General features: G+C 43.0%; 1 protein-coding gene across 1 annotated transcript in view; it reads left to right on the forward strand.

The window, feature by feature from the left end:
- The window catches only part of ROR2 (receptor tyrosine kinase like orphan receptor 2), a 242,174-nt gene that overhangs the window by 173,305 nt on the left and 55,511 nt on the right, over nt 1-13,358 (forward strand). The window lies entirely within an intron of this gene.

Raw genomic sequence — 13,358 nt, forward strand, 5'->3', positions numbered from 1 at the left:
TGGGAGTTGGTGATGGACAGGAAGGCCTGGCATGCTGTGGTTCATGGGGTCACAAAGAGTCAGACACGACTGAGCGACTGAACTGAACTGAACTGAATTCAAAAGTAAATACTTTGCTCCAGCATTTTAGTCTTCTTGCCTCTCTTCTTTGAACTATTATTTCATACAAATTACATCTTTGTGTGTTTTAAGTTCATTGACATAGATTTATGATTATAGTTTTATACAGTAATCTTTTAAAACAAATAGAAGAAGAAAAGAGTTATAAACAAAAAACATGTTTATATTGTCTTTCACGGTATCTGTGAGGTTACCTTTCTGGTACTGTTTTATTTCCCTGTATAAATTAGAATTCCTTCCAATGTTGTTTTATTTCATTTCCATGACTCCCTTTAGTATTTCTTGTAGAGCAGTCTGCTTGTAACAGATTTTTTCTTTTGTTGTTATTATTTGGAAGTCACCTAACTTCTTCATTTTTGAAGAAGAGTTTAGCTAGACATAGAATTCTTGGTTGATTGGGTTTTTTCCCCTGTCACTCTAAGTATGCCAGCACACTGGATTTGTGATGAGAAATCAGCTGTTCATCTTCTTGAGAATTCCATGTACATGATCAGACACTTCTCTTGCTGTTTTCAATATTCTTTTTCAACAGTTTGGTCATCATATGTCTAGTTGTGGATACTGCAGACCTACCTACAGTTCCTTGAGTTTTTTAAGTGTTTAAATTAATACCTTTAATCAAATTTGGTAGGTTTTTGGTTATTATTTCTTCAGATATTTTTTCTGACTTTCTTTTCTCCTTCTGGACTCCCATTATGTATGTGTTGGTACTTTTGATTGTGTCCCGCAGGTCTCTTAGCCACTGTTATTTGTGTTCATTTGCTTTATCTTCCTCTTCTCAGACTGTATAGTCTCTCTCCTAATAAACTGTCTTCCAGTTCACTGGTTTTTTTCTTCTATCAGCTCAAATCTGTTGTTGAGCCCACCTGGTAAATTTCAGTTATTATATGTTAAGCTATAGAGTTAATTTTTGAGTCTTTTAATTTCCATCATTTTACTGATATTCTCTGTTTACTGAGATAAAGTTGTTGTAATTTCTGTTAATTGTTCAGTTATTCTTTTCTTTACTTCTTTGAATATATTTATAATTGTCTTAACCCCTCAGGGACCCCATTTTCTGTTGGGTTTTTTTTTTTCTTTCCTAAGTATGTGGCATATTTTCCTATTTCCTCACATGTCTTTGTAGTTCTTTGTTTTAAATTTGTCATTTTAGATAATATTTCAACAGCTCTGTTAGCAAGTTCCTCAAATCTATCAAAGTTTTTTTGTTGCTGCTGTCATTTTGTTTTGGTTTCATTTTGGGTGTTTTTAATGTTTTTTTTTTTTTATTACTATTCATTTATTTAGTGGTTTTCCTTTGATAATTCTGAGGTTTCTGTATTTCCTTTGATGTGTAAGCACTGAATTATCTATCATCTTTAAGTTACTTTTAAAACCATTTTATTGAGATATGATTGGCTTTCAAAAAGCTGTGCATATTCAATGTGTATGACTTGATAAATTTGAAGATAAGTATATGCCCATGAAACCATAACCACAATCTGTGCCATAAACATGTCAATCTTCTCCACAGGCTTCCTCTCTCTCTCTTTATATATTGTTGTTATTATTGTTGTGGTTATAATTATTGTTATTTTATGTGTGTGGTAAGAATACTAACATAAGGTCTCCTGCATCTTTAAGGCCTGACTCCTACGGATGACATCCGATTAGTATATTTGTGTCATCACCCACTCACTGATCATGAGATTTTCTTGCACCTTTTGCCAAGGGGGTCCTGTGAGAAGGCATGCCATCTAACATCAGCCTTAGCTGTCGCTTTTTGATTGCATCAGCGACTAGAGACTGGTGTCTTCTCCATTCCCAGGTCTTCCTTGGGCACGTGCGTAGCCTTCCATACATGCACGACCTTTTCAATCCTGGAAGTACATTGGCATGTTTGAAGTTCCCTGAGGCCCTCTACTTCTGGATTTCCATTTAAATTCTGGGCTGGGCTAAAGTTTACTGCAGTTGTAGTCACAGCACTAGGCAGCCGAGGTGTTGCCAGCAGTTTATTGTTGTTTGGGTAATGCCCCAGGGATAGCACCACCTGCCACCCTCCCCACGACCCCAGCCCAGCCCAGCCCAGCTCTGAGTCAAACCTAGAGATTTCCCTGGGTGCTGCAAGTCTAGACAAATTAGTGACTATGGGATGGCACTTTTAACAGAACTTCAAAAGCTTCAGATCTGCCGGCCACCTGCAGGGCTGCTGGGGAGGGAAGGAAGATGGTCACATCCCACATTAAACCAGCACAACCCTGCTGTCTTGGCAAGGATCTGCCATTTCTCTAGAATAGATGATTTTTCAGCTTGTTCTGTGACTCTGGTGCATTATTTGAGTTCTTAAATGGTTGGTTTTAGTAATTTTGCCTATATTTTTGTTCTTTGAGAGGGAAGGTGAGTTTGTCAATATCCTCACACCACCATTCTGAAAGTTTATTCTCTAGCATGTCACCCATGAGTCTGGCGTCTTCACTTAGCTGGATGTTTGTGAGATGCACCCATTGTGAGGTGTGTATCAGCAGCTGATCCTTTCTATGGTTGAGTAGCACCTGGTATGGTTTTAAAATTGTAAAAGATTCTTTTCAGTTCATTTGGAGTGTAAAGATGTATGCTGCTGCTGCTGCTAAGTCGCTTCAGTCGTGTCCGACTCTGTGACCCCATAGATGGCAGCCCACCAGGCTCCGCCATCCCTGGGATTCTCCAGGCAAGAACACTGGAGTAGGTTGCCATTCCTTCTTTAATGCATGAAAGTGAAAAGTGAGAGTGAAGTCGCTCAGTTGTGTCTGACTCTTCGCGACCCCATGGACTGCAGCCCACCAGGCTCCTCCATCCTTGGGGTTTTCCAGGCAAGAGTACTGGAGTGGGCTGCCATTGCCTTCTCCGTAAAGATGTATATGCACATACAAAAGAGTGTGTCATCAGAGAGATGATGGAATATGGGCCTGGTGGATCTCCTTGGGGCATTGCCAGCAATCTCAGGCTTGGGGTCCACCGACACGGCAGTGTTCATTAGTGATTTGGAGGACCAGACCCTATAGCCTGTCCCGGGGGAGCAGAGTTACAGCACCGTTGTCTGCCTCTGGGAAAAGGAGCTGACAGGATGCAGGAAGAGGCTCTGGTGCAGTGCGCACTGCCCACAGCTGGAGCAGCTATGAGCCCCATTCTTCAAAATGTGAGGTAAAACTCAGGACTTCTCCTCACACATGAGCATGATGGTCCCAGGACACTGCAGTGTTTGTTTACTTCTCAAGAGCCTCGTGCAGGCCAGAGTTCCAGATGGTGGACACCAGACAGTCACCCAGAGCCTCCCATCGTGGAGGCCACCCTCTTCTTGTATGAGACATACATGGACAGGGCAGGCCACATATAGGCTCTAGATGCTTTCAATAAGAGCTTCCAGGGGAGGCCTTGTTTAGGAGCAAACCTTGGAGCAGAGGAAGTAATCGGTGAGTTAGAGAGAGGCCCGAGGAAGAGTTTTCCAGGCAGAGGGAAAAATAAATACAAACCTCAGAGGGAGAAGAGGCTGGCACTGTTGCCAAGAGAGTGAAGGGGAAAGGAGTTGAGGTGAGGTCAGAAGTGTGTGTGTGTGTGTGTGTGTGTGCATGTGCGCGTGTGCATGCACACACGTGCCCTTGTGGAGGGACTGGAGAAGGAGCTCTGGTCCCTCCTCTAGGGGAGGTAGAAGGTGCTGGAGTTGTTGAGCATGGAAGCATTCATTCATTCACCACGTGAGCCACCACTAGGGTGTGCTCCAGGCACTGGGGAGAGAGCAGTGAGCAGACAGGCAGAACCTCCTGCTCTCAGGATGAAGAAATGGAATCAAACTAATGAACAGATCACCATCTCTTGGAAATGCTAAGGGGGAAAGAAAAATGGGAAGCAGGTTAAGTAGCAGGATTGTGTGCATAAATGTGGAAGGAAGTGTTTGACATGTTGAATAAGGTCCCCTTTCTTCCTGACCATCACCCCCAATGTAACCAGTCTTCTCACTTCCATCATTACAGATGCCTCTCTGCCCATTTATGAATGTGGAATAGGTGGGATCTCACAATGCAAGATATTTTGAATATGTATCTTCTTCTACTCACCCTTTTGCTTTTAAAATTCACCCCTGCTATTACAGGCAATGGTGTTTGATGCTCTATTTAGAGGTCAAGTGTTTCTGCTGCATGGACAGCAGTGGGAGGGGAGAATGGAGCCACGGAGGTCTGGGGGAGGGCACTGTGTGGTTCAGCAGTATCAGAGCTGCTGGGACTGTGTGTGACCAGGGAGGGTGAGAGTATCACATTCTGATGCATTTTGAAGACAGAGCATAAACAGCGTTTCTTGATGGATTGCATGTAGGGAGTGAGAGGGAAAGGAGTCAGAGATAACCAAGATGTGTGGCCTTAGCCCATGAAAGGGTGGAGCCAGAGTTTAGGGAGGCTGGTGACTGCAGGTGAGTGGTCTGTGGAGGAAAGCCACACTGGTGTTTTGACAAACTGAGCATGATGTGTCTATTAGATGTGTAAGTGGAGATGCAAGCAGGCCATCCCAGTTCTGAGCCTGGCTTTCCATGGAGAGGTCCAGCCAGGAAAGGTGCCCTGGGCAGTTGTGGGCATTTGGCTGTCATTTGAAGTCAGGTCACTAAGGGGACAGATATAGAAAGAGGGGGAAGCTTTTATAGGCCCAGCTCTGGGGGCACTCCAGCATTTACAGGGCCAGAGACGAGGAGACCCTTGCAAGAGGGTCTGAGACAGGAGAGGATCCAAACGTGGAAGGTCAAGTGAAGGGAGTTGTGAGTATGCTGTGCATCATGTTAAATGGGCAGCCCTGTGTAAAAGCTGAGCAGCGTCCTTACCAGAAATGGTCAGACGACTGCTCTACATCCTACCACGGCATTCCTTCTGGGCCTGCCATGCCGCTTTTTGGGAAGAGTGATGGTGGTATAAATATTATGAGAAAGAAGGAATGCCAGCCTGAGATGGAGGGGTCTGGTAAGATGCCACAGCTGCTGCTGGAAACCTTGGGGAGATGAAGCTCAGAGGACAGCAGTGTCTTCAGCTGGTGTCTGAGGGCAGCCACAGGGAGACACCTTCAAAAGGAAAGAGTTGGGGTGCTAGAGTCATTAGCAGTTGTTGGCAGGTCCCTCCAGCATATGGGTAAGCCCACACCCGGCCCCTCTGTACTTAGTCCAGGTCCCCTGTTTATTCTTTCTTGTTGAGGCTTTCTCTGCTCCATGCAATTGCAAAAATCACTTTCAAGTCAACTTTAATTATAAAGATATTATTAATTATTGAAGATAAATAGCACTGCCTGTTATGGATTGAATTGTGTCCCCCTTGAAATAGATATAATGAAATCCTAACTCCCAGTTTCTCAAAATGTGACCTTATTTGGAAATACTTCTTTATGGAGGTATTCAATTTAAAATGAGGTCACTAGAGTGGGCCTGCACCCACTGTGACTGGGGTACGCACACAGAGGGAAGTGCACGTGAGGAAACAGGGAGAAGCTGGCATCTACAAGCCACAGAGAGAGGCTGCAGGAGAGGCAACCCTGCAACACTTTGATCCCGGACTTCTGGCCTCCAGAACAGCTGTCTGACACTTTGTTGGGGCAGCCCTAACAAACTCATATAGGGGCTACCTTTAAAAAAACTCACTGCTGTCATCTTTGGTTATAACAGATGTGTATCCTTGTTTGTTTCTGTGAACTCAAAGTGTTCACTGCCAACAAAACCTCTGCTTTCAATTATGCCAACTGGTCGACTTGCTCTGGGGATGAGAACAGCCTCTGGCCACATAGGTATTGAAGGTATTGAAGTGTTAGTTGCTTGTGCTTCCTTGTGCTTAGTTAGTGTCCACCTGTTTGCAACCCCATGGACTGTAGCCCACCAGCCTCCTCTGTCCGAGGAATTCTCCAGGCAAGAATACAGGAGTGGGTTGCTTTCTCCAGGGGATCTTCCTGATCCTGGGATCAAACCTAGGCCTCCTGCATTACAGGCAGATTCTTTACCATCTGAGCCACCAGGGAAGCCCCTCTGGACACATATGCTGGACACAAATTCCTGGCTGAAAGAGGGTGCTGCAAACCTTTGGAACCTTTTCCCTGTGGGTCTCATTCACTGCACCATGAGATTTCTCCAGTGGGTTCCAAGGCTGCTAAACCTGCAGCACAAGAGTTTAATTCTCCCTGAAGCAAACAGAAAGTAACCTCCAGCATTATCATGGGATAATACACAGTCTCTTTTTCTATAAGTGTTTTTTTAAAAAAAAACTTTTCCCTCCTTACCTTTAATTAAATACCGTCTAGAGGTTCGAGAATGCAATGGCACCCCACTCCAGTACTCTTGCCTGGAAAATCCCATGGATGGAGGAGTCTGGTAGGCTACAGTCCATGGGGTCGCTAAGAGTCAGACATGACTGAGCGACTTCACTTTCACTTTTCACTTTCATGCATTGGAGAAGGAAATGGCAACCCACTCCAGTGTTCTTGCCTGGAGAATCCCAGGGACGGGGGAGCCTGGTGGCTGCCATCTCTGGGATCGCACAGAGTTGGACATGACTGAAGTGACTTAGCAGCAGCAGCAGAGGTTCGAGATGAAAAAAAAAAAAAGATTCCTGTGTGCATGGGAATAACTGATACTCCAAACAGTCTTCTGTAAAACCAAATGGAAACAATGAGCTTGGAGTACTTACTTGGCATTTCTGTTTGCTCCCTTTGTACAAGTTTTGCTGCAGTAACAAGCGGGAATATCACTGGATTAGGGGCTTGTGTTGTAGTGAAGTGTGTTGGGGTCTCACCCTCCCAGTCACATATGTTGTGGGTGGAGGCTCCTGGCTTCCCAGCCCCGTGCCACCACGGCCAGGGGTTGCAGGTGTTGGGAAAGAGAGAAGATCAATGAAAGGACCCAATTCAGCCTCCTGAGCACCTTCATCCCCACTTCAACCAGCTGTTCACTTGGCCCTTGACAGTGGGACCTTTGTTGAGGGTTCTGGGGGGCTGTCTGTGACAGAGCTAGAAAAAGCATTATGACAGCAATATTGGAGGGAATTGGGTCTGTGCCTGGATCATTTGGGGGGTTGATATTTTTGCTGTAGAAGTAGAATCACAGCAAAGGTTAAATTGGTGAGAGGCACTGCTTACTCCATTTTCAGGCTGTTGGATTTAAGTTTGTATTTCCACAGCAGAGTTAGGTCTGCCCTTTAAGGAATGTAGACACAGAGGCTAATATTTACTCAATTCGAAGTTCAAAATAATGAAATGAGAAATTACAGACTGTTAAGATGATTGCCGATTAGGTACTGGCAGCTCACCTTGAATGCTGTGTGGTTTTCTAGCTGGCAGTTGAGACACACGGTATAACATTTTATTGAGCACATTCCCAGAAACATTATCGAGTCTCTTTACTATGGACATACTTTCTCTGGCCCAGTTCCCAGGCTAATGGACTCACCTTTTAGGATTTTATACTCTGCTCCGTTCCAGTTATTACTTCTTTTTCCTTAACTGTTGCATTTCCAGCATCACGGATGTTTTTGATTTGATGTGTTGCTGAGCTAAGTGATTGTTCTGGAACACACGATGGACATTTCCAGGTGCCAGTGGATATACTGACTTCTTACGCAGCACAACTCATCATAAAATGCATGCTTGCCCTTCCGGAGGCACCCAGCATGCCGCAGTCTCCCTTCTAGGCTGTGGTCCTTTGCCCATGTGCCCTTGACTGCTGTTTGTTCTCATATTCTGGGAATTATACCTTCATTTAAGATGACCAAGTCCAAGAATGCCAAGCTTTGGTGAATGAAATACCCTCACTAATTAAAAGGAGACTGCTTTGAAGTATCCAAATAGGCCAGAGACTGCATCTAATTAAATCACGAGTGTCTGATTCAGATGAACAGGTTAGAGATTAATGAATGAATAATCTGAATAACAAAACATTTTTTTAAAAGAGAAACACAAATCAAAAGCAGAGTAGCACATGGACTCAAATCCAAGAGTGTGAGTTGAATGGCGTTAGTAAATTCTCCCTTAATCGTGTCTCTGCTCTTAATGAGGTAGCCATGGTACAACACCAGAAAGGAGCCTGGAAATCAGCACAGACCCACTTGTACTTTGTGGATCTGAATTTCTTTTATCTTACTGATGCCTTAAATCAAGATGTCATTTCTGTGGACCATGTTGAGAGGTCTGCAGAAGATCCTGTTTGTCTGGGGCACAGTTTCTGATTACTCAGAATTTGTACATGTTTGAGGCTGAGTGTGCATATCCAGCTGTCAAAGGCCTGTGGGAAACCTTGACTTCTTAACAAGCCCAGCGACATCAACAATGCATCCTTTCAGATGGTCCTTCTGAGGAAACCAGTTGGTTCAGCCCTGAATATATAGGACATTAATAAGTGCTGCTAAGAACACACGCGAAGTACTAGGTTAGGAGCTGATATCACCATGCCATGACAATTTACGTACAGTTTAGCTCAAAACCCTACATTCTTAAAAGTGATTTAATTGCTGAGCATTCCCTGGCCTGCTACTGAATCTTTGAACAACCTATTTCAGATCCTATGAATCTGTGTTGTATTTTGTTCACATGGTTAGTGCTTATGCCTGGCATGCACCATTAAAGCCACTTGGAAATAGGATCTTTCTTACAGCTCTTCTTTTTAAACAATATTTTTAATGATTTTATTAATTTATTTAATTTGTTTTATTTTTGCTGGGTCTTTATTGCTGCTCAGGCTTTTCTCCAGTTGCAGCGAGCGGGGGATACCCTCTAGTTGCAGAATGTGGGCCTCTCTTGTTCCATAGGATGTTCTCTAGGGCATACAGCCTTCAATAGTCATGGCTCCTGGGCTCGAGAGCACAGGCTCGGTAGTTGTGGCACATGGACTTAGTTGCTCCTTGGCATGTGGGATCTTCCCAGATCAGGGATTGAACTCGTGTTTCCTGCATTGGCAGGTGGATCCTTTACTATTGAGCCACCAGGGAAGAGCCCCCCCCTTACAGCTCTTCTTTACTTGTGAGCCTTAGTTAAGAGCTTGACCAATGGGATAGGATGTGTAATTGTTCTTCAAAAAACTTCACTGTGTGAAGATAAAGGCCAAGAGTCTACATATTCCTCATATGCTGTCTCCTCTTAATATTAGATCTTATCTTAGTGTGGTACATTTGTCACAGCAGATTGCCAAGGTCAACACATTGTCATTGTTGTCATCTAGTCACTAAGTTGTGTCTGACTCTTTTGTGACAGCGTGGACTTAGCCTGCCAGGCTCCTCTGTCCATACGTTATTCTTTACTAAAATCCATACTATTCATCTTTTTTTGAACTTTACCTGAAATCCTTTTTCTATTCTAGGATCCCACCCTGGTTACCACATTGTAGTTAGTCTTTGCTCTAGGCTTCAAAGTATAATTTTAAAAAAACATTTTATTTATTTATGAATTCGTATTTTTTTAGGCTGTGCTCTGTGGCATGTGGGATCTTAGTTCCCCAACCAGAGACTGAACCCATGCTCCTTGTATTGGGAGCACAGAGTCTTAACCACTGGACCACCAAGAAAGTCCCTAAAGTATAATTTTGACCTGGATCAAACTATACACTTAATGTATCATTGCAAAACAATGAGTCACAGTTAATTTTTTTTTCATATTAAATATTCTCCTTTCTTCAAACATCAAAAAACCAATAAGGAGCTAATAAATCACCACTACCTGATTGATGCGATCAAAGATTGGAGTTTTCCAGTAGCTTTACATTGTTTTGCTGTTTATTTTTTTTAGATGAAGTTCACTCATGTCCAGTGGAAAAAGTTAGAGCATCCACATTCTTAATGGACATGTGTGGCATTAGTAGCGTGGCTTTTAGTATTTACCAAAACGAAGGACCTGTAATTTGCCTTGAGGAGTAACCTCATTTCAGAAAACAATAATTAAGTCCTGAGGAGTTAGGGCAGCCGAGTCCTCCCAGAACTTTTGCTCTCTTTAAGCCTTCCCCATCTTCAGTCAGCCAGTTGGGGGAAAGCATACCAGCACCAGGTAAATCCAAGGGGCACTTTGTATAAAGAAGCTCTCAGGACAGCCACGTGGGAGGCGTGACTTGACTCACTCCACCTTGGGCCAGTCGCTGCCTGAACTGGACTGGCAGTGATTGCCAAGCACGAGGTGGGTCATGGGATGAAGAAGGAGAATAGAAGTCCTTTGTCCGGTCTTGATGACATGGAGGAGAATGTGCTAGCTGGGGAGAAGCAGTGGCCCTAAACGCAAGGTGGTGAAATGCTTCCTTTGTCCTTGTCCTGAGCCGTGTCTTTCTGCAGCAAGAATGTGAACGTGTGCTGGCTTCTTCTCAGTGAGGCTCTCAGCTCCTAAACCATCACATCTGTGGACCAGTAGTCCTGGTTCTCTAGCTTTTCATTAGTTCTCTGTCTTTTATCCATTAGTCATTGCTGTGTCTCCATGCATCCTCCACATCCTGTCTACTTGGGCAGCCAAAACTTCCCCACAGGGTCTGGGCAGTGGTCTGATGTGCTGATGTAGCATTTAAAGGCCTTTGCTAATCACCTAGTACAATGTGCTTCTCTCCAGCCTTTTTTTTCTTTTTTTTTTCTTTTTGGGCATGACATTTAAAAAAAAACTAATGAAATTGATGTTTGTTCAAAGAACTACATATGATATCATTCCATTTATATGAAATGGCCCAAATACATAAATCCATAAAGAGAAAAAAGCAGGTTAGTGGTTACAGGGTCTGGGAGAGGTGAGATTGGTGGGGGAGACTGCTAATGGAAATAAGCTTTCTTTTGGAGGTAATAAAATATTGCAGAATTACACAGAGGAGATTGTTGAACAACCCAATATTAAAAGCCACTCTATTACAGACTTTAAAATGCTAAATTTTGTGATATGTGAATTATTTCAATTAAAAACTTGGCGCTTGTTCATTGTGCAGATGTTGAAAAAGGAAATAAAAGAGGACTTTAAATTACCTATATAATTTCATATAACTAATAGTGAGTGACAGTTTTTGTTGTTTCCGTTTTTGTGTTGTCTCATTTTTTTTTTTCCTTTGGTTGTTCTTGACCCTAAAGGGCCAGGAAAAATCCTGTTGGAATCTGCTGAGACAGTAGACCCTGTTCTCACTTGTTGGAAGTGCAGCATCTCAAATAAGGCTAGCCATTCTACAGTGTAGGAGAATGAGATTTTATATATATATATATATATAAAACTAGGTTTACTTCAGACTGTAAATAGTGCCCTTATGTCTCAGTTAGGAAGCAACAACAGGACCTAGTTTTGCTGGAACTTAAGGCCTCAATTCCAAGGACCGCAATGACTGGATTTTGTGAATTTATTCACACAGTTGACTTGCAGAGGAAATGTGCTAGAGCTCAGGCTCTGCACACTTTCACATCTAAGTCCCAAAGGTTGGGGTCCCTGATATTAGCCTTGAAAATTAGTGAATCTTACCTGTTTTTCCAGATATGTAGATGATACTCTTTTGCTTAAATATCCAAACTAAATTTTACCTAGATTAAAGCTTAAGGCTGAAAGAAACTAAAAATCAATTCCCAGGGGAGGTACTGATCAGTGCAACATATTCAGGGAGAATCTCAGCATTTCTGTTGTCAAAAGGGACTTTGCATGTCTCTCTGTGTATGTGGGTGGGTGGGTGGGGGGGTGACATCTGCTCATGAGTCAACAGAAGCGTTTGTATCACCTCCAGCTCTTCTCCCAAGAAGAGTGTGCATGTCCACTCTCCCAGCTCAGATGAACATGGAAATACTTATGCTTCCAAATTGAAAGCTGCCTTGGAAGAGCTGGGGCTCTTTTGCACAGTGGAATTGGGCTAATGTGCTTATTTTTCTACAGAGTATGTATTTATTTGACTGTTTCACACCATTTGTCAATTTCTAAGCAGTTAATAATTTTTATTCCTCTTTCAGATGTGTGTATATAGTACAAGTGTGTTTGATTTCCTGTGGTCTCTCTACATTTAAACAGTACTGAGTGATGGTATGTGTAACATGCCAATTTAAAATTTCAAACCCAAACTGAACCACATTGATTGGCCTGTACAGCTTATGCTTGTCTCTGTCCTGTAGCAGCCCCGAATTCTGTCTAGGTTTTAGTCTTCACTACAGATGCAGCAGCTGATATCCTCCAGCTGTTTACAGTCCCTAGAGAATTAAAATGTATGCAGCTATTGGTTCAGGGGATGATATGACTGCCATAGGAGAGGTGTATGGTTCAGGGGATAGTTTTAGAGAATAAAGTTGTTACTTCTGAAAGATTGATCAAGGATGTTTTATGAAAGATGGTGTGAATGTGTGACTTCTGACCCGTGGGTTAATTTGGACTAGCAGTGATAGAAAGAGGGAATCGTCCATAATTGAATGTGAAAAGCCATGGGCCCATTTCAGAAATAATCTCCTCTCTTGGTTGCTTGGAATTGGGCCTGAATTCTAAGGGCGTTGCAAGCTGATGTTGTCACCTTGCATGTTCTGGGATTTAGGAACAAGTGGGTAGAGAAGATCAACTTAGACACATGGGTACCTGTGAGTGTAAACTGGCCAGTGTTTGTTGAGCTAAATAATTTAGCGCATCTTGTGTACCTGAATTCTGTCTGAAAATCACTTGTACTCCACTTTTTGGTCTCCAGTTTTTTGAGTAAGGCCTCATCTTAAGGGTTGAAGGTGGTTCCTGAAGTGTCTGGGTACTTTGTTAATTCTCACCTCTCATTTAAGGGAGACAAGTTGGGTGACCCAATATTGAATTATAAACTGCCTTTTTTATAATAATTGTTTTTAATTTTTGTGGTAAATACACAAACTTTATCATCTTAACCATTATTAAATGCACAATTCAGTGGCATCAAGTGCATTCACCTTGTTGTACAACCATCACCAATATCCATCTTTAGCACTTTCTCATCTTACCGAAATGAAACTCTGTCCATATCACTTAACTGCGCATTCTGCCTCCTCCAGAAACCTGTCACCCACTCTTCTACGTTCTGTCTATGAATCTGACTACTCTAGTAGTTCACAGTGTTTGTTTCTCTGTGTCTGTCTCACTCAGAATAACCCACCCGTGTTGCAGTGTGTATCGGGGTTTCCTTCTTTCTAAGCCGCGTCCTTTGCCATCACATGTGTGTCCTGCTCTTTGATACCCAGATTCATCCAGATGTGTTGTCAGAGTCACCCTGACAACACATGGCTTTGCCATTTCTACCCTCACCCCCCACCTCCAACCAATGGGACCCCAGTCAAGGCCAA

This window comes from Capricornis sumatraensis, chromosome 6 (genome assembly GCF_032405125.1).
Source record: "Capricornis sumatraensis isolate serow.1 chromosome 6, serow.2, whole genome shotgun sequence".
Classification (NCBI taxonomy): Eukaryota; Metazoa; Chordata; class Mammalia; order Artiodactyla; family Bovidae; genus Capricornis; species Capricornis sumatraensis.